The sequence below is a fragment of the Corvus moneduloides genome, chromosome 1, assembly GCF_009650955.1.
Source record: "Corvus moneduloides isolate bCorMon1 chromosome 1, bCorMon1.pri, whole genome shotgun sequence".
Taxonomy (NCBI): domain Eukaryota; kingdom Metazoa; phylum Chordata; class Aves; order Passeriformes; family Corvidae; genus Corvus; species Corvus moneduloides.
Genome location: NC_045476.1, coordinates 23,239,019 through 23,259,156, shown reverse-complemented (window position 1 = coordinate 23,259,156; position 20,138 = coordinate 23,239,019).

Here is a 20,138-nt window from a genome sequence, read left to right as displayed (position 1 = left end):
CCCGTTTTTTGTAAAAGTGAGGAGGGAGGGGGGGTGGGGAGAGACTTCCCTCCCCCCCCACCCCCCGCTTTCCCCTCTTATCGCATTACAAGTTGCCGGGGAGCCGGGCCGAGCCTCCCCCGCCCCGTCCCGCCGACTCGCGTCCCTCCCGCCCCGTCCGTCCCCCGGGGAGGCGGACGGCCCCTCCGCCGCGTAGCAGCTCCGTCTCCCCGGACGCCGCCACAAGTTGCCGCTTCCCGTGGCCGTCCCTGCCCGCCTCCCCCTCGGCCGGGGCGGGCGCGGAGTGGGGCCAGCCCGCTCCCATGGCAGCCAGCCGCCGCTAGGATGTACCCCACCGTCGCCGATCGCCGCGGCGCCGCACCGCGCAGGGGCCCGCAGTGCGCGCACTGTCCTGTCGCGCAGCTCAGCGCCGTGCTGTGCATGTGTGCCTTCGGGGAGGGGGGCTTCTTCAGCGGCTCCTGCGATCCTCTCCGCCGTTTTGTTTTCCCTTTATTTTTTCTTTCTTTTTTCTTCCTTTTTTTCTTTCTTTTTTTAATCTGTTAGTCGCAGCCCGGCCCCGCCGACCCCCGCCCCGTGCCGCGCTCGGCGGAGCGGCCCCGGCGCCGGCCCTCGCAGCGGCGCGGAGGGGCAGCCCACCTTGCCGGCCGCGGGAGGGAGGCGGGCAGCTCCGCGCATGGGGCCGGGGATCAGTGAAAGGGATTTCCTCCTAATACCCCCACCCCAGCCCGTGTAATCCAGACCTAGTCCTTAAAACACACTAACCCCGGCTTCTTTGGGAGCCTTCTCTGTGTAAACTTTCCCTGCTGATAGCTCCCTTTATCTCGTGAGCTCTGATACCCTGTCTCTGGGCTTTCGGTTTATTCACCGCTTTTATGTTGGTAGGCAAACCAAATAAAGTTAGAGGCGACAGTTTAGGCCACTCCGGATAGTTTGCTGACATGCATAACATCAGCGACTTCTGTGGGGCAGGTATTCGTTAGAAACGGGCACGACCCTTAAGGGAAAGAACATTGAAACGCCAGATCAATGCTTTTTGGTATTAGACGAATGTACTTTTCTGTCCATCATTTGGCGAGATGTGTACATGACACTCCTCGCAATGATTGCCTGCTTCACAATTAAAAAACTTGTTTACTGTCTATAAATTCTAGCGCATCTTCTTCTCGTGCATCAGTCCTTGCTGAAAGTTTGGTAGCACTAAGAATGTTTCGTTTAAAATACCTGGAGACAATGGTGATGGTTGAAATATGATGCAATTTTCTAAAATGAAGTGGGAGGGAACGAGCCCATTAATTGAGCATGTTTTTTTTCCGCCAGAAGTAGGAATTTATTGCAGCCGGCTCACACGAATAACACACTGTGCGTGTGTGTGTATGTGCTGCGTTAGATTGCAGGCAGAGTGCAGGTGAAAGCGAGCGTCTGCGGGCGTTCAAGTAACCCTCAGCATCGCAGCCGTGAGTGGGGACCTGGAGTTAGGGCTTCCCCTTCAAAAACAGAGAGGGACATTTTTTCCGACTTTTTTTTAGGTGAAGAGGCTTAGCTACTACTCTCTGTGGCTGAGATATTTGCTCGGAATGAGTGAGGACGCACTTTCACCTCGCCCAGGCATTTTTCCCCACAATTGCTGTAGTAGAAATGTGTCAAATTTCATCCAGTCATCTTTTGAAAAGATTTGTTGCTGTTGCTGAGGCAACATTCCACCCCCCCCCCCCCCCCCCCCCGCCCGCCTCCCCTCCCCAACCACCCATCACCAAACTTTGGCGTTTTCTATCGCTCAGTGCCTGGTAGTTCCCTCAGCAGCAGACGATTTCTAGAAGAACATTTTAAAAGTGCGATGTGAGGGGGAAAAAAAATGCAGCTCATTGGCAGCGTTATAAACCCAAAACTTTGTCCTTTGTAAAATTAAAATTATTGAAAATTAATATGATTTTGCGGAACGTGAGAGAATCTTTAAGTGGAAAATTAAATAATCCCGTCTTTAATGTTTAATGAACAATGGAGAACACAACAGGCAAGAAAGGCATAATTACCAGATTTGTATCTCTTGACATTAACATATTCTAGGGTTACAAGTGACACATTTTATGGTTTTCTTTTCCCTTATGCCGCTCGCCTTCCCACTTTTTCTCTGGGAGAGAGAGCCGGCCGCGCTGCGCGGGGGTCGCGGAGCCGGCTGCCGGGCGGCGCGGAGCGGGGCGGCCGCTGCCCCCCGCCGGGGAAGAGCTGCGGAGCCCCGGCTCCGTCAGGCAGCGCCGAGACTCACCACCGGCGACGGCGCACATCGCCGGGGGAAAGTTTCTACCCGACCTGTCAGTGTAGCGGGCTCGGGAGGCGAGTGGAAAGTTATGAAGTGATACTCGTCTCCTCCTGCCCCTTCCTCGTCCCTCGCTCCCCATTACACCGCAAAGTTTTCCACGGACCTTTTAATTAATCTTCTTGAGTCGAGGGCGAAAAAAAAAATTATAATGATGCGTTCGCTGAAGTTGGGCTGTGAAAAAACACGGCCACTGCACTGAGGCGGGGGAGGGGGAGAGAATCGCTTAGCCGCGTAAATCTCTGCGCACCCACACAGGTAGGGGCGCGCAGGAGAGCGGGGAGCGCGGTTGCGGGGCTGGCAGTCACGCGTGTTCCGGCTCAAACCGCGCCCGCTCGCTTCCCCCTCGCTGTGACTGGGGGATCCACCAAAATACTTTACTAGTGATGGGAAGCAAAAGTGTTTTTTTTTTCTCCGTAATTAAATCTAATTTGTTAATTGTCTTCTTTTGCGATGTTGCTTTCATTGTCAGGAACGACACGTTATTATTCTGCCTGCTTAATAATGTTATTTACCAACCAGTACGTTATTTTTTACATTAATGCGACCCCTAGTTATGTGTTTGCTTTAATTTTTATCCTTATTCGGAGTTCATAAAAAACCTCAGAAAGCTTATCTACAAGATTGACTCTACAAAGAGCATACAAGCAGTTCTGTCTGCACTTATGCTTTACACAAGGTTCTTAAACCCATCAAAGTTACCAACATGCGGCTAAGATGGATCTGACGTTTTGTGCAATCCATCTACCATCTTTTAAAGTTATTATTTTGCTCAGCAACTTTATTCGAAGGGGCATGCAATTATTTGGGCTTTATTTTCTGTCATCTCCCACTCCTCCTGGCAGGCTGAAGTATCGTCTTCGCACCTCCTTTCTGCACCACAACTTTTGCTTGAGGACCCTGGGGTTAAATCCAGCACGATTTTTTTTTCTGTTTAAAGCTGCAACAACTGACCGCTAATTCGTTCTCACGTGAGCAAAGATATTACCATACTAATATTATTATTGGTAAGAAGAGGTAATTGATAACACCACCTGCCACTCTGCGGCAATCACGATGATAAATGTTTCCATCAGAGGGAAATCTGTGCTTGGTCTACCACAGCCTAACCCAAACAGCATGTCAAATGTCAATTATAAAGATGTTTCTTTTCTATTACATTTTTTTTTTGTGGAAAGCAACTAGCCCCACCACGAGATTTATAGAATCAGTCTACAGCACAACTATGCCTTAAACGTTTTGCCTTAAACATTTAAGTTACTTTTCCTTTTATTTAATACTGTGCCACCCTTGGGTCTAAATAAACATTGATTCATATACACAAAAGCTTATGTTCACACGTAGCAAACTCCAATTACCATCTACTTCCGTTCCTTAACCTAACAGCTGATACACTAATTTAACCAAGAATTTTAAATACTTTGTGGAATATTTGTAATACACATCATTGTGGGGACATTATCAAGACAACACACATTAAAGCTCATACAGACTTGTCATTCACACATATGGACGCATAGGTGCTGTATATATTAAACCCTTGTATTTGTATTGCAACACGTCTGTCAGTACATACTCCAGGAAGTGCATGTAGGAATGCAGTGTGCATGTAAAATCAGTGGGCTTAGCCCCTTTGCAAAATCTGTATGCTTCTGAAGAAGACGAGATGAATATGAATATATATATGTATACACACTGCAGGCACACACACACAAATAAACGATGTTACATTGTCCACTAACTCCAGCTATATAAATAGTGTCGGCAAGTATAAAAACTTTCATTGCCTTGGCTACAGATATGCTCAGAAGATTATTATTAGTTTGTATTAATAGATGCAGGCCTCAAAAGACGAAATCAGCTATTGATAATTGCAAGAAGTATACAGCAGCTACTGTATCGATCGGCTTGTCCCTTATTCCCCTGGTATAGGAGAGATAAGAAGACACACTCTTTAGTGCAATATAATTTCTTTTGACCTATCTGCTTGCTACAGACTTATGATGAATAGCCAGAGTGGTTAAAGTCCTTTATCACGAAAGTTACCCCTTGATATAATATTGATTCTTTATAACTAGCTCCAAACACAAAAATCAAACTGTCCACTTGACCATCATCATCATCAATATCATCACAAAGGCTCTGGAATAAAGATCAGCACAGGACTGAAAACGCTTTCTATAATCTGCCCACCTAATCTTTATTTGCTGATGATGAAAAGAAAAGGGGTGTGAGTGTGTGTGTGCGTGTGTGTGCACGCCGCGGGGGCGGGGGCGAGCGGAACAGGGAATGTCATCTGAACGAATAATAATTAAAAAAACCCCTCTTAGCTTAAGAAAAAGACCGTTCAGCCGCCTTCAAAAGAAACCAGGTGATGATCACCGAAGTTAATGATCACACTTCGAAGCCCCACTCTGCTGAAGGAGGGGATTCAAGTGCAGAGAAGGCCCGACGTGATATTAGAGTGGGGTGCCCCCCCTCTGCCCCCGAGCGAAGCAGTCTGCGGTGAATACAGAGTTATGTAAGGAGCAATCACGGCAGGAGTGGGATCAGGCATCATTCTCCTTGGCTAGAGTCAGGACTAACAAGTCGTCTTCTCACTTTCTCTCCTTTCGCTGGTCCACGAAGCGATCCATCATTTCTTTTCAGATCACCTTGTGATCCGGTAAAGAAAAAAAAAGGCCCACGGGGGAAAAAAAATGGAGCTTAGGAAACGAGCCGCCGATGTTTGGGTTGATGCTTAACGAGCATCTATAGGATGGTGTAGAAAAGAAAAAAAAGCCATAATCCACACGTACATTGCCCTAAATTAACGGTATTTTCTTCGCCTTCCCTCTCCATAGAACCAGCATGCTTTTGCTCAGGGTTGCATTAGCACAATCACCAGTAATTACAAGCGTGTGTACACCGGGAGAATGAAGATTGGGAAGGTGGGAGGTAGGACGTGATTCCCCTTTGGAGCAATCAGGACTGGGAAAGGTTTCAATCCATGCAAACGGTACGTTGATCATATTTAATGGGCTGGTTAGGCTGGCGCACGAGCCGAGGTGCCATTTCAGCGCAAGTTTGCTCTTTTCAGGCGAGAAGGGGAGGCGGGGGGAGGGAAGGAAGGATAGCGATGGAAGCGGCCACGGCGGCTGAAGTTGCATTCGCTCCATCCAGCGCCCCAAGGGAGCACAGCTCCGGGGAGAAGGCGCTCCCTGCCACGGACACGCTTTGTGGGGAACGGGGCGGGGGGGAGGGGGGCAGCGCCGGGCGCACCCCAGCAAGAGGCGGCCGCGCCGAGGGACGAGCGGGGCCGGACCTGACCTGCTGGGGTGGCCGGGCCGAGCCCGGGGAGCTGCGCCGGGCCGGGCCCGGGGGGCCGAAGCGAGCCGGGCTGGGCTGTGCCTGATGGGGCCGTGCCCGACCCGCCGCCGCCGAAGCGCGGGCGCTCCCGAAGCGGCGCGGCTGGAGCCGCCCGCCCGGCGCACACACGGAGCGGCGGAGCGGCCCCCGCCCGGCCACACGCTCCGCCGGGGCTGCCGGCTCGGTGACACCCCCGCTGCGCCACCGCCAACTTCTTCAGAGCGAGCCCATTGCTCCCTGTCTTCCCGTGCCCGCTCCCCGGCAGCCGCGGGGCCGCGGCTCCCCACGGGCCTTTCCCCGGGGGAAGGTTCCCACCGGGAGTTTCCACCCACGACTGTGGCCCAGGGAGGGTCGCGAAGGTGGCAGCCGTGACAGCAGGCGGCTTCAACACTGGGAGTCGTGGCCAGGCTCCTGCTGTTCCCAGCTCCCCCCTCCCCCGCGGATCGGGGACAGGGCCCCCCACCCGTGGGAGCAACAGCGGCAACAATTGCTGTCATCGTTCTCCCAAACACTCCACACAGGAGGCTCTCTTTGCTCCGTGAGCGGCTCAGAATTACGGATTTTAAAAACTTTCCTCCTTCCCACTAAGTTCTCAGCACCCCTTCTCTCTGTTCCTCCTCCCCACTGAAATAATCTGCGGGGTCACTGAAAAAAAAAAACCAAACCAACAACACAGGGCGGGGTAGGGATGGGAGAAATACCGAGATCCGCTGAGGCCTCAGTTGCTGCTCCTCATTAGGACACACAGGCACAGAGCCCTCCCGATAATTTCCCCAGTCCTAGCAGATATCTCAGAATTGTTCACTGACCTTTGCAGTAGATATTGTTAGACAGTGAAATCAGCCAACCAAAATTAAAAAAAGACAGTCTTTTGTCCAGGTTATGACATGTAGCTTGAGATTAATTATAAAATGGGCATCATGAGTACACACAGGTGAATGAATAGAGGGTTGTTCTTAAGATTTGCAATGCTTTTTGTGACAGAAAGAGGCAAGGTTTCTCAGAAGATGCAATCTAATCCACGGTGGTGTCTTCCTAAAACCAGATGATGACAGAAGGACAAAAATGAGGAAGTGAAAATGGGCAAATGCATCATGACAGTGGCTGGTAGGAGAGGGCCAGAAGGGTGCTTTCAGCCTTACACTACTGGTACATAGAAAAAGTTGATCAAACGATGATGGAACAAACTGGTTTGTTTGTTTGGTTTTTTTTTTTGTTCAACAATGCATATCTTTGCTATGACCTAATGATATGTGTGCTATTGAACTTCACAAAACGCTTTCATGCTTCCCTTGGCAGGTCTAGGTGTAAGAGTTGATGACTAACAAAAGTAATACAGATTAGAATCAATTCCCCTTATCTGGTGACAAAAAATAACATCGTGTCAGCACTGTGTACATCCTAGCGTCAAATGACACAATATAATTTGATTAGTTGAATAAATAATCAGCTATGTCCAGACATATAGGTCACCTACTTGTAAATTAGATTACCCAGCTTGGGCACAGGCAGCACCTGATTAGGAAACAGCTTCTCTCTGTGTCATTCTAGCTTCCCTTTAGAAAGAACGTCTGATATTTTCAAATGCAAGGGCTTTTAAAAATGCTTTTATATTTTGCAAAATCCTGTTCGCATATAAAATTTATGCACTTTGTGTTAGAGATGCCACCTTTACTACCAAAGCTAGCTGAGTTGTCTCTGTTCGTCTGAGTATTTGCAAGTTTTAAAGGATAGCCCATGTGCTGTGATCTGAAATAAGGATAGCTGAAATACAATCTTTTTGAAAACTAGGCAGCATACATTTCCATAAATGATTTTGGCTAGCCCACTCAGACTGCACACCCATATGAATAACAGGAATGTGAGAAAGAATAAAGTGTTAGATAAGGGAGCATGGAAACATTTAAATTCTGAAGTCCACTCTGAGGAAGATCATCAAATCTCAAGATAAGTATGTTGGCTTTTCAATGCAAACCATTATGTCACACTGCAGAAACAGGAGAAAGCTCTGAGTTTGTGTGAAGGCTTTTTATGGGTTGGTGTTTCTGCTGGGTTTGAATCTTTTTGTAATACGCTATTGGCCAAAGAGATGTGTGAAAAACTTTCTGGCGTTTTACTTTTTCAATAAGTTCTGAATAACTTTTCACAAGTTAAGTAAGAAACATGCTGGAATATGGTTTCCTTTCAGACCATATGTGTTAGTTCATATAGTGTAGCCTGGGTTAGAATCATTCAGAGATGTGTAGAGATCCGGAGGAGGAACAAAAAGTGCAGCCTATAATGAATACTTGGTAAAGAAGTGCTATTAAAAAAGAAGAAAAAGAGGAGTTTGATAAAACAGATAGGAGACTGAGCCGCTTGAGTAGTAAGAGAATGGTGGTAAGGGCAAAAAGGTGAAACAGAGATGATGGGAAGGGAGATTACATGGACAGAGAGAGAAGAGGCCAGTGTGTGACTGTGGAGAAAAAAAGTGTGTTGGAAATGAGTTCCCAGAAATTAGCAAATGAAAAATTACAGCCTTTATTTTACAAAAAGGGTTATGCAAGGTAGGATGCTTAAAGAGAGCTCGAGACTCTGAGTAAAAGGACAAGATTCTGAGGATTTTGGTATATTGGACCTGTGGATCCTGTTTAAAACTGCTCTTTGAATGTGGAATGAAACATAAGTTTGTTTGAGAAGTTTCTAGGCATAAACAAGCACAAAGGCTGATTTCTGATATGGCAGTGTTGCTCTCTTTGGATGTGCCATTAATAAAATGAAAGAAAAAAATATAATTCTTCCCTACTTTGCTTTCTAAGAATTCCAGCAGTCAATAGTGTTCCATTATTGTATATGTTACATATATATTTTATACATAAAAGGCACACGTTTTAGTTTAAAGCGCTCATAATGTGGCCATAAAATAGCATACATTTTCAAGTACGTGCATTTGACTCCTTTACTAATGTCACCTGACAGCCCTTTCACTTAAGGTAAACCAAAATGGCAGTGGTTGTATTAACTTGCTGGTTTTGTTATTTTGGTTTGTGGTTTTTTTTCACCACTGAAAGGTATGGTGGGATGGTGATAAGGGAGTGACCAGATAAAATTTATAAAGCATCACCTTTGGGTTGCAAAGATTTACCTAAGGAGTGCAATAATGCTCCCATCTCATGATTTTATACCATTATAGCAAAATCTCTACCATTGCTGTGATCAAAATCAATTGATTAGTCAATCACCCTGCTTGCCTCTGCCTGCTAACAGGAATGATATACTGCAGCATCTATTCTTGCCCCTCTTTGTGAGAATAAAGGAAGAGTTTTGCTTCCCAGTTTGGAATCTGTTTCCTGAATGAATGCACCAGCTTTTGTATGCGTGCATGTGCACCTATGTGTGTGTATAGAAGCATAGAATCATTTAGTTTTAAAAACACCTTTAAGGTCATTGAGCCAGGTATGTACATTTCATAGTCACATACAGAACTGTGCAGATATACCCATGTAGATCTGATATTGCACAGCTCTATTCTCTCCCTGAACACAGGGCCTGATTTTAAAGTAACATCCAGCCATGCATTCCTCTTTTCAAAAATGATTATCTTAACAATTTGTGCAGCTGATTGCAGCATCTATCCATGACAGTAGTTGTGCTGTGTTTTCCCTGTCAGGTGCAGAGAAATGTTTCTGGTTAAGAGGTCCACATTTCCCCACAGTGGGAGATTTCTTGCTCAAGTATATATTTATTTTTTGTGTGCTCTCAAAGCAAAAAAATGCATCTATATCACATTTTCCAAACGTAGATCTGATTCTCAGAGATACTGTATTAAATTCATGACAACAATTAATTCAATCCATTAGGTAAGTTTCTCATAATTTTACAAATACTTAATATATTAGCTTTACATTTAAACTGGAAAGGAACAGAGACATACACAAACAGAAGGGAGGTGAACCAGAAGGTTGAGACCAATCAGTGATATCTTATGGTGAGAAAAAAATTTCCGTGATGGACAGGTAATTTTGAGTCAATATCAGTATGGTTTCTGACATTCCTCTAAAGCAGCTGGTACAGGTCAATGCCACAGACTGATAACAAGTAAGCCAGACAACTGTCCTGTGCCGGGAAGACAATTTGTACGTCTTTCTGTTCTCTGGCAAGGGTGCATTACATCTGTACATCTCTAGTGCTTCCTCTCATCTGCTTCCCTTCTCTGCTTCCATGAGAGTGTAATATCAGCTCTGTATAACGCAGTGCAAGTTGCTCTCTTTGAAATAACCTTAATTTTATTTAGTTGTGGAGGAGACTCCAAAAGGGAGGGGGAAAGTGCACAGGGGTGGGAGGGACTGCTGTGATGACAACGCTGTCTGTCCAGGTCCATCTTTCTGTGTGTCAAATCCTGCCTGCATCACAAGTCTTATCACTTAGCTGCAACACAAGTCTGGTTGCCAAGCTTCACCATGTCCCAGATCATGGAATAGGGTAACACTCTCTTACGCTACAGGTACTGGACTTTAATTCATGCTCCAAGGTGGACATTGCATGAGTATGGATGTGCCATGCTGTGAAGCCAGGCACTCCTGTCAGGAACGGAAGAGCTTGACTGCTTTCCTCCCCAGCATGTAGCTCTAGCGGCAGTCCTCTCAGTTTGTCACCAAAGAGCTGATTTATGCCAAGGGTTTTCTTTTGAGGAAAAAAACCCCTCTTTTAAGCTTTGCTGCAAGACATTGACATGCAGGTGAGTCAGGTAATCTTGTGTTATTTTCATGTGCTTGAAATCCATATAATTTATTTTAACGGTCAAAAATAGGATAGGCAAGGTGGTGCCACATACGTGTTCTTTACTGCCTGTTTCATTAGCTGAGTTGTTTGGACCCTGCTGTTTTCAGAGAAAGATTTTGTATTTGACACATCATGCTAATATCAGTCATTAGGTACAACCGCCTGTGATTGGTGCTCTATAAATACCTATGCTCAAGTGGTTTGTGATTGTTGCTGTGTAAATACCTACCAGAGATAGCCCTGCACTGGCCAGGAAATGAATTGGATTGTCCTACAAGAAACACATAGAAGTAGGTAGCGAGAGAAAACTGTTCTAAGCTCCTTTGCAGAGGAAAGAAGATGGTTTCAGGGACAGGTGGCCTCACCGAGGGACTCTGCAGGTGCTGCTCCTAGTGTCAAGGACTCCTGCAGCTTTGCCTGGCTTCCAGGTAATGTGACATCAATTCACAGTGTGTTTTCTCCACTGGCTTTTCCTACCTGAGGGAACCAGACCAGGAAAGACAGTCTGCTGGAAAGCTTGGTGTCACATGGCTGAAATAACTACTCAAGGGACTTCTGCTGTGGCTGATCACTGAAGTGTGGAGTTTGCCCATCCTTAGTCTCATCACTCATTCTGCTGTCACTGTTTGACAGTTTGTGCCATACCCTCTAGTGTCTTTCAAAAATATCTTCAAATCTGCATGTAAAGCCTTTACACACAGACTGAGTAGCCTGTGTTGGGGAGTGATTACAGTGCGGGTTCAAATTGTCTTTGCGGTAGGATTTTCCCTTTTTGCATCAAGCATACAAGGTAAAACCATTCACATTGTTGTTCTTTCTGTAATTTGAGAGAGAGATACATTCTTCTCCTTAACTTGGGAACCATGGATCATACCTCCAAGTGAATGGAGGTAAGAAAAAATAAACAATGAGAAAAAGGTTTTCACTTTGTTGATACAACTTTGCTGAGTGAAATTTCAGTCCAGGCCATGTGAAGACATGTAAGTCTAAGCTCAGCCTTAGACTTAGGAGCTCTGAGGGGCTCCTACGTAAACAAACTGGACCTTTAGTGCTGGTGTGTTAGTCCAGCCAGGAAACTGTTTTTGGGTTGGCTACTCAGGCTGTTGGTAAACCTGTTTTGAATTCAGTTGCCGAAAGCAAAATTTAGTTCTTAGAGAGGTGTTGGAGTCTAAGAAGTTCAGGCATTTCAGGTGTGTGAAGAACAGCAACATCTTAAACACCAGTAAAGGAACTGCAGGTTGTAGAGAAAGCGATGACCATGATAAGGTAAAACATACCAATGCCCCTGTAATCTGCATTTGCACAGGACCAAATATATTCCTGCTTACAGAATTCAGTAGTCTGATACCCCGAATTATGTGGACCTGCTGATTTCAATGGGAGTTGCATCCTGATATAATATAGAATCAAATTTGGCTGTTACCTCAGACTGGTGTAAGTTACAGTAATTTTGAACATCTGTTGAATCACAATTAAGTATGATTATGTACTTCACCCCCTATAGTCATTTCCTTACCTAATTACATCCAACCACTTTGCATGCCACCACTGAATTTGCCCAGGTATATTTCTGAGTCAGTACTCCTGTAGCTCTGCAAATGTGATGGTGTTGAGACAAGAAAGTACTTTTTAAAATTAAGAGCAATTTACAATATGTTACACTTTCAACATTCAATTAAATAATAAAGATATGAGAATAAAATCCTTTTGCAACTCCAGGGAGCCACTGATGGAATAATCTGCAAATAAGATTAAAAGATTTCAGTACAACTAAGATTGTGTTTCGTGACCTTAAATGTCATCCACATCAGATTTAATTCCGAACACTGAATTTTTCCTTTTTCATTAGTCAGTCCAGGAGAGACATGATAATGCTTTATCCTGATGGGTATTAGTATGTGAATTATAATTTATTTTCTAGGAATACATACTGCTCGATTTGTATTTCCATTTCAACAGTAAAACATTTGGTGTATAATGTCTGTAAAGCTCCCACCTGCAAACATGATTATTCTGTGCTGTTGATATCACATTATTATGCAATCAATACTTTGGCATGAGTTGCATATTTTTTAGTTCCTCTGGAAATTTGCTACTTTATAATTCTGCTTAAATAAAGAAATCTTTCCTACTTTACTACTATCCAACTGCATTTTTTATTAGTAATTACACATTTCCACATGAACAGCAAATTGGATGAAAGAACTATACCTCTCTCCCCCATATATCACCAAGATGATTTGGCCTAAGTGAAATTTCAATAGTGTATGAGAGATTCTGAGGGGGGAACAAAGAGGAAGAATTATTTTCATAGGCAACCTAATTTTGGGCTGTGCATTGCACAGTATATTATCTGAAACAATTTAGCAAAGTCTCCTATAGTATTATCTGAGTTCAGGCTGAAGGGCTGGTACCAGAGTTTCCAGGTGGACCACTTGACAAAATTGTATTAGAAGATAACTATGAACCATAAGAAGGTTTAATCAGATTCTTTTCAAGAAAAGATTCAGAAATCCATTAGACTCACTTGCAAAACCAATTGCTTTGAGTGGGGTATGGGTTTGTATTCTTTCATGTTCTACAAAAACAGCCAAGCTTAGTCCAGCATTATATATTTCCTGCTTGTTTAGGGAAGCTGGCAGCATCAAACCACCCAACCGAAAAAGCATCAAGTTTCAGAATTCCCCTGCAAGACATCAGTTACAGAGACCTCCATTTCTAGTAGGAGGCTAGTAAGGCAAAGATATGAAAGGACTTCAGAAATCCCATCCCTGCTCTTGGGAGCCTAGGTCACTTGTATTTCTAATGGGATCTTTCCTCACATGCAATTCTCCATCAGAGCCACACCTGTGATTTAATTAGGATGTATCAACCAGAAAGATTTTCACAAAAGTGATTTTGCTTTGGTAAATGGGGGTTTTCTCATAAGGCTTGGTTCTGTCAGAGCATTCTTTACCAGTGTTGGTGACCTCAGTCGTTGTACCCCTGTTACAAAGAGCTGTAATAAGTTGTATTCAGATACTACAGCTTTTATCAACTCCAAGCATCTAGAAAGCTGCTTGCCTATGTTGGATGACAAATATAGACACAGCATTTCTGTCTGATGAAGTTTATGCACCAGCCTGATGCATAAGAGTTCCAAAATGCAGTAAATGGCATGAAATTATACAGATAAGGCAGTGATGAACTCTGAGTTAGGACTTGGGTTTTCTGTCTCTTGCAAAGAGTCTCTAATGCTTGCATCTATGTTTATGTACTACAACTTCATGGATACTTTCTTTGATGGATCATAACACTCCTACTGACACTGTGATGCTCCTAAATCTCACAAACTAATATTTAAGCAAGAACCAATTAGAGGTAGACTGACCTGATTTGTTTAAAGCAGGATATGTAATTCTGAATCAGCATTCAAAGACAGCTCCTTGGCTGGTGACAATCTATGAATGATACGTGTTTGCAAACATTACTTACTGAATTGAACGTCACGACAACTTTATGAAATACTTCAGCATTGTTCTTCCCATGGCATTTTAGATGAGACTGAGGCCAGATGATAAGATTGCTTTTTTCCAGTGACAATTGATGAGCACAATCCATGGGATGTGTTTCCAGAAGTACCAAGGACATAGATTTGTTCCTTGTTTTGTAAGGCAGACAGCATTAGGAGTTGTGTCACCTGAAGTTCAGCCTGAATTGTCACCAAAAGACCACTCTACTGACACTAACCTCTCCTCCCAAAAGGACCATCCAGAAGCAAAAACCACATAAGGATGTTTAGCACCATCTACTAACGACACTGTTAAAATAGCAGATTAAGCAACTTTGTGCCCTTGTTACTTTCACATGCAGTTCCAGAAGCTCTCAATAACTTGTAAATCCTCATGTTTTGGAGCCTCCCTTTGTCTTGCTCTCTTTGGTATGTGGTACTCACTCCAGCAGCTGAAGTTATATGGGAAATGTTATCTGAGTGGAGAAACCAGACATTTTCTGCAGAGGACATCCAGCTGTGAATATTTCAGAAGTTGTTTTCATCAGAATGTGTTGATTTCTTCCTCTTTTTCTTCAGTATAGGTAAAGCAAAAATATGTGACTGGTTTTCAGTTACACACTGCTCAGGCTGTGATATATGAAGTTTTGAAAAAGTTAGCAGCAGCTCAGTTGTAAGAGCAAGAGATCAGAGCTCTTACACGTTAATACAGAAGGTCAGCATAAGATTTCACGACAATGGGAAAAAGAAAAATTTGGTTCTTTATGGGACCCAGCTACAGTCTTCATGACCGAAATACAGATCCCATGTGGAGAATATGCAACAATTTCCTTAATGAGGATGGTAGCGATGCACCACAGCATGGAACGAAAAGCAAATGAGCAATGTTGCAAAGGATACAAAATTTGCCTTTCACAGGAAATTTCAGGATTTCAAGATTTATTTTGCTTCTGAAGCAGAATAAAATCCAATCACTTTAAGTGATATTTTCAAAATGATTTCATTTTAGGCCCCAGTCTTTAATCTCAATTTAAAATATAACACAATCTGAAGGAGTAATTTCAAAATGAAAAATAGAGTCACTGTTCTGAAAAGGTTAATGTGGGGTATTTTAACCTTACCGAAGGAGTTGTAATTGTTTTCCAGGTTTTGTTGAAGTTGACACTTTCTCAGAAGAGCTTTGTTTTCAATCAAATAGCAGTTTTCCACTGAAAAAACATTCAGTTGGAAAAGTTCCACTCAAGCTAGATGAAGCATGGGAGGTTTGTAGATAAGGAGAATATAATTAGCTACAATAGAAATTTTGTCAGAAGGCTGAGGCTAAGAGCTCTCATGCACTGCATAAATACCACTGCACTCCTGAAAAGAGGACAAGCAACTAGGGCTGTTATTTTGCTTCCCTTCCAAAAGGTTGCTTCTGCTGTACTACATCAGCGTCCTCCCTGCCTAATCACACTGGTTCTACACCGACAGTGGGGATGAGATAAAACAACTGCTTGCTGAGGACCTATTTTTGGGAGAAAATTTGAGCATATGCTCTGCTTCTGGTGCATTACCAGTTACACTGAGGTCCCTGGGATGTCTCTTGCAGCAGGAGCTGGGAGACAGCAGCAAGCACTGCTGAACTGCCCATGCTCTGCTCTCTCAGACATCTCGTTCTCAAGATGTGGTCTCATAAGACACCATTGAGGCTGGTGGGATGAAAAAGCATGGATTTATGCAGTAACAGGGTTTCTTTTTCTGCTGACAAACAAAAGCCAAAATGGAAAACATTTCTCCTTGAAATACTGCACAAATATAAATGAAAAAATATTTACCTCCAGGATATTATTCAGGATTTTCATCCACTTTTTAATAGGTGAAAGGAAGCACTGATATGCAGGTCTGCATCATATTTTGCTAAGGCAGGAATCACTGCCTTAAGGCAAACTTCTTAATCTTGTTGATTTTACAAGGGCACATACTTATTCCTGGAAAGTAAGAAGGATCTTCCTTCACAACAAAGTAACACATGCCAAGAAGCATCAGAAAGGAGCTGCGGTAGAAGGCAAATAATTTCCTTTACTAGGAGAAGCAGCATAGTGGAGACTAATTGTCCAAAAATGTTATTGCTCAATTTCTCGCTCAAACTCATTTAGCTAACGAGGGTCAAATCCCATTTTCATATTGAAAGGGTAGGATGACTTTTTATTAAGGCAAGTATGACTCCTCTTGTTTTATCATTATTTCCACCAAAACAAAATATACAGACTGAAGATTACTGTATTCCAATTAGTAACACACTTCACAAGGAAAGCATCCAATCATTGTGAGGAAATTGTGTTTCTCTATTAAACTAGCTGTCTGTGGAGGCTTGGTGTTCATTTTGATTTAGTGCTGGCATAAAATAGGTGCCAAAAATTTATGTAGGTTCAAAACTCAGGCACGGTTAGCACAGAAAAAATATTCACCAAGGGCTATTAAACATGAAACTGTGGCCCAGGATGCTTTGAGCCACAGGCTGCTGAAAGATGTGTTACTATGTCAAGAAAGCATAACCAAATGTTTACCTAGCTTTCTTCCATAAGCATCCTTTCTCTCTGGTGAAGACAGAAATGACAAAGTTAAAGCTGCATCTTAATAGTCCTTGGAAATCTGAATATTCCCACCTTAGGCAGCCGCTGACCTGTTGCTCTATCTTTAGCAATGTGTTTTTATGCTGGCGAGGTGCTCATGAATGCAACACCAGGTTGTTGTTCTGCTCCTTGCCTGCAGAATGGCAGTGGAGTGAACACTTGCTGCAAGCATGTAGCAGTCCAAAGGAAAGAAAAACCCAAGACCAAACCCCAAACCAGCAAACCAACCCCCAGTTCTTGAAAATGGATTTTCTTCAAAATTTAATTCCTCACAAATCAAACCTGAGTAGGGCAGGGTAGCAGACTGTCTGAGTTGGGACAGCAGCGAATTATTAAGATAAGTTAACATGACTGAAAACAACTTACCACTTTCCTCAACTCTAACATGGAAAATGTGTCATGGTGAAGCTGAATTAATCAGAGCTGATTTCTGGCAGCCTTTCTCTGAGTAGCAGGACTCTGCATTTCAGTCAATCAACTGAAACTGGTGTACTTAAAGTGATGCTTCTCTGTGGCCTTGGTTTCCTTGGCTTCCTAGGATTAAAAATGACCCTAAATTAATGCCCTCAATTAAAAATGCCCTTAAATATTCTAATTTTGCATTGTGTAAGGAGTGTTTCTAGGATTCCCAGACTGGCCTCACAGTGTCTCAGAACAAATTGAGCTGATCTATTTTCATTTTGCCTGGATGAATACGCACAAGTGACACTTCTGGTCTGATCCCACATTCTCCTTGCTGCTCCTGTTTGCCTGAAAAAAGCATCACACAGCTTCTCTCACCCCACTGGTGCATTAGGTACATCACAAGGTGTCGGTGGAGTCCCAATGCAAAAGAAATCCAATTAAATAGTCTTTCCTCCTTCCCTATGCAGAGTGATGACTGGAACCAATGGAAAATTAACTGCAGGTGGCTCAAAATCACTGGCTCTTTATTGCCTGCTGATTTCTCATTGGAGCACCTCAGTCTCCTTTCATTTACACACATTTCCTCCTTTCCAATGGACGGGGCACTTAGGAGCAAATAACTTTTCTGTAAATTGGGCCATATGTCTAGTCCTCCAGGGGCCCACAGTTTCAGCCCTCATCTAGAAATTTCAGAATAAATCAAAATAAGACAAACCCTGCACTAGAAGTACTTTACTGTTTATGTAAGAGCTTTTCCCTACAAATGGACTGACTACTTGAATTTGAAATCCTTTGCTCATCTGGAAAGTCTCTGACCCAGTATCTGACAGGAGAAATGTCTCTCCTATCCCAGTCTCAAAAGACTTTCTTAGTAGATCTTTTCCTGGAAAGCATGTCCAGCAGAGTGTCACAAGTCATCATTTTTCTGTCTAGCCAACAGTCGCCTTTTTAACTTGGCTTTCTCTAGGTATTGTTTTATGTGAATATGAAGTCCTCCTGTGATAGCAAAAAGTGCAGAAGTAATAATATACACTGCAATATATTTTCAAACCACCAGAGCCATTTCCTCCTCTTTTGTTCCCTTTTATGACCCTGATGTCATTTGGAATAAACTTTAATTGGGTCATTTTGTCATCCGCTGAGCAGCCTCCATTAACAAACCTTTACAGCAGTAAGTGCTGGTAGCAGGATCTCTGTCACAGGCAGTTGCCACTTAGTGAAGTTTCACAAACATATCTTCATTATTTATGCATGGTGTGCTTTATTACGGATGCCAGGTGTGAGCCAGGAACACTTCAGTACACACAAGCAGCTAAAGAGGTCAGATGTCAGCGCTGAAGTAATAACGATAAAAAACTGAACAAGAGAGGTGTGTTCTCACATCACTGTCAGTGGCCCTGTGCCTCACAAGGCACTGCAGCCATGCCTCTGCTTTAGAGTGGTGTTTTAAGCCATCACGGCATTACTGGGAGATCACAAATGTCCCTGGGTTTGGATGAACACCTATGCATATGTGTAGGAACCCAGAGTGCCGAGAATATTTCTCTGCCTGTTTTGATTTATGGGACAGTTCAGTGTCACATATGCTTATAATGAAGAAAATTGTGACAAAAATTATGTTTCTAAGATGCAGGAAATACTACATGTGGAATACTTTTATCTGTCCAGATTGATTCCACTGAAACCAAAGAAATTATGACAGATTAAGATCAATGTATATAAATAAATCATGACCATGAGTTTTACAGGTCTCATTCTAGTTTTGTTAAAATTGATGGCAAAACTATATATATATTTCCACAGACTTTTATAGAGCAAAATCCAGCCTCAGGTTTTAAAACAGCCAACCTATTATTTTAGAAAAGCATATAGGAACTTTGAATTAGCTGTTAGGTTTCTTCTATTTTATCATATTGTTGTTTTAATATGTGAAAGAAGTACAAAATTTAATTAGGGAATGGTTCTTAGGTCATAGCAAAATTGGCACACTAAACACACAATAAATGTCTACTTTACTTTTAATTAAACAGCTTCCCCTTAAAGGTTTTTAATCACTAGTTTAGATAAGTGGGATTTTTAATGATTGTTAAGGAACTGAGAAGAGTGGCTGAAAACATGCACCTGCATGGAGCTAGAAGGGGGTATTATGGAAAATGTTATTGAGACTGTAGGAAAGCTTTTCTTTATGTTTAATACATTGTTAGAATGATGAATACTGTCATAACTCTCACTAAAACTGGGAAATCCTTTTACGGTAGCTTGTTAAAAGCCATCTTGATGTTAAGCTTTAAAAGTGCCCTCCATTATTAGTGCAGTCCTTATTTGTGCTTACCAAATTGGAGTGCAATGTAAAATATTCCAGCTCCACCAAGTGACATGAAGGTAACATTAAAGAAATATAAATTGAAAGGAAACATTTCATTGAAAATTATATATTAAACTTCAAAATTTTGGACTTTTCCCTTTGGGGCTTCCGCCCTCCCCCCCCCCCCCCCCTTTTCTTTAAAAGCACTGCTTATACACATAATCCTATCTCTTCATATTTATTCTCTGGTTTATTGCTGGAGTAGCTTAATTGCAACTCTCAAATCACACATTTATCTGCTAGTTTTAACTGTTTTTCCCACAAACTTTATTTAGAGTGGTATGATTTAAAAATCTTATTTGGTATCAATTTCAATTTCAAGAAAACTTCAAGCACTCATGCTTTTCTCTCTGGCAGCAGACCTTTTCTCATCTTGGCAGTATTTTGTGTAGTGTTTTTTCTATGGATGTATATCCTGCCATTTAAAGCAATATGAAATAATGTGTAAAGACCCTCTGACAGGAAATTAGGAATGACATGTTTGAGATAAAAGGGTGCAGCCACTGAAACGGTGTCTGATGAAGATTTAGAGTGATGGCTGAAGCACGTGAATTGTTTATCCATTCTGCCACACTATTGCTGCAAGCCAAGAGAGGTGTAATAATTTATTTGGAAAACCACAGTTTAGTACAGTGAGAAAAAGTAATCTACCATGGCTCTGACAGGCCAGGCAGATAGATATGAAAAAGAGAAACAGATCTATTTCTCGAGATGTAGGCAACAATTATGAATGAATAGACAGCTACCTTAATATACGAGTTGCCATCTCTCAGCTGCTTCAGCAGATGGCCTACTGTGTGAACTCCGCTCCAAGTTACCCATTCGAAGGTTTGATGTTTC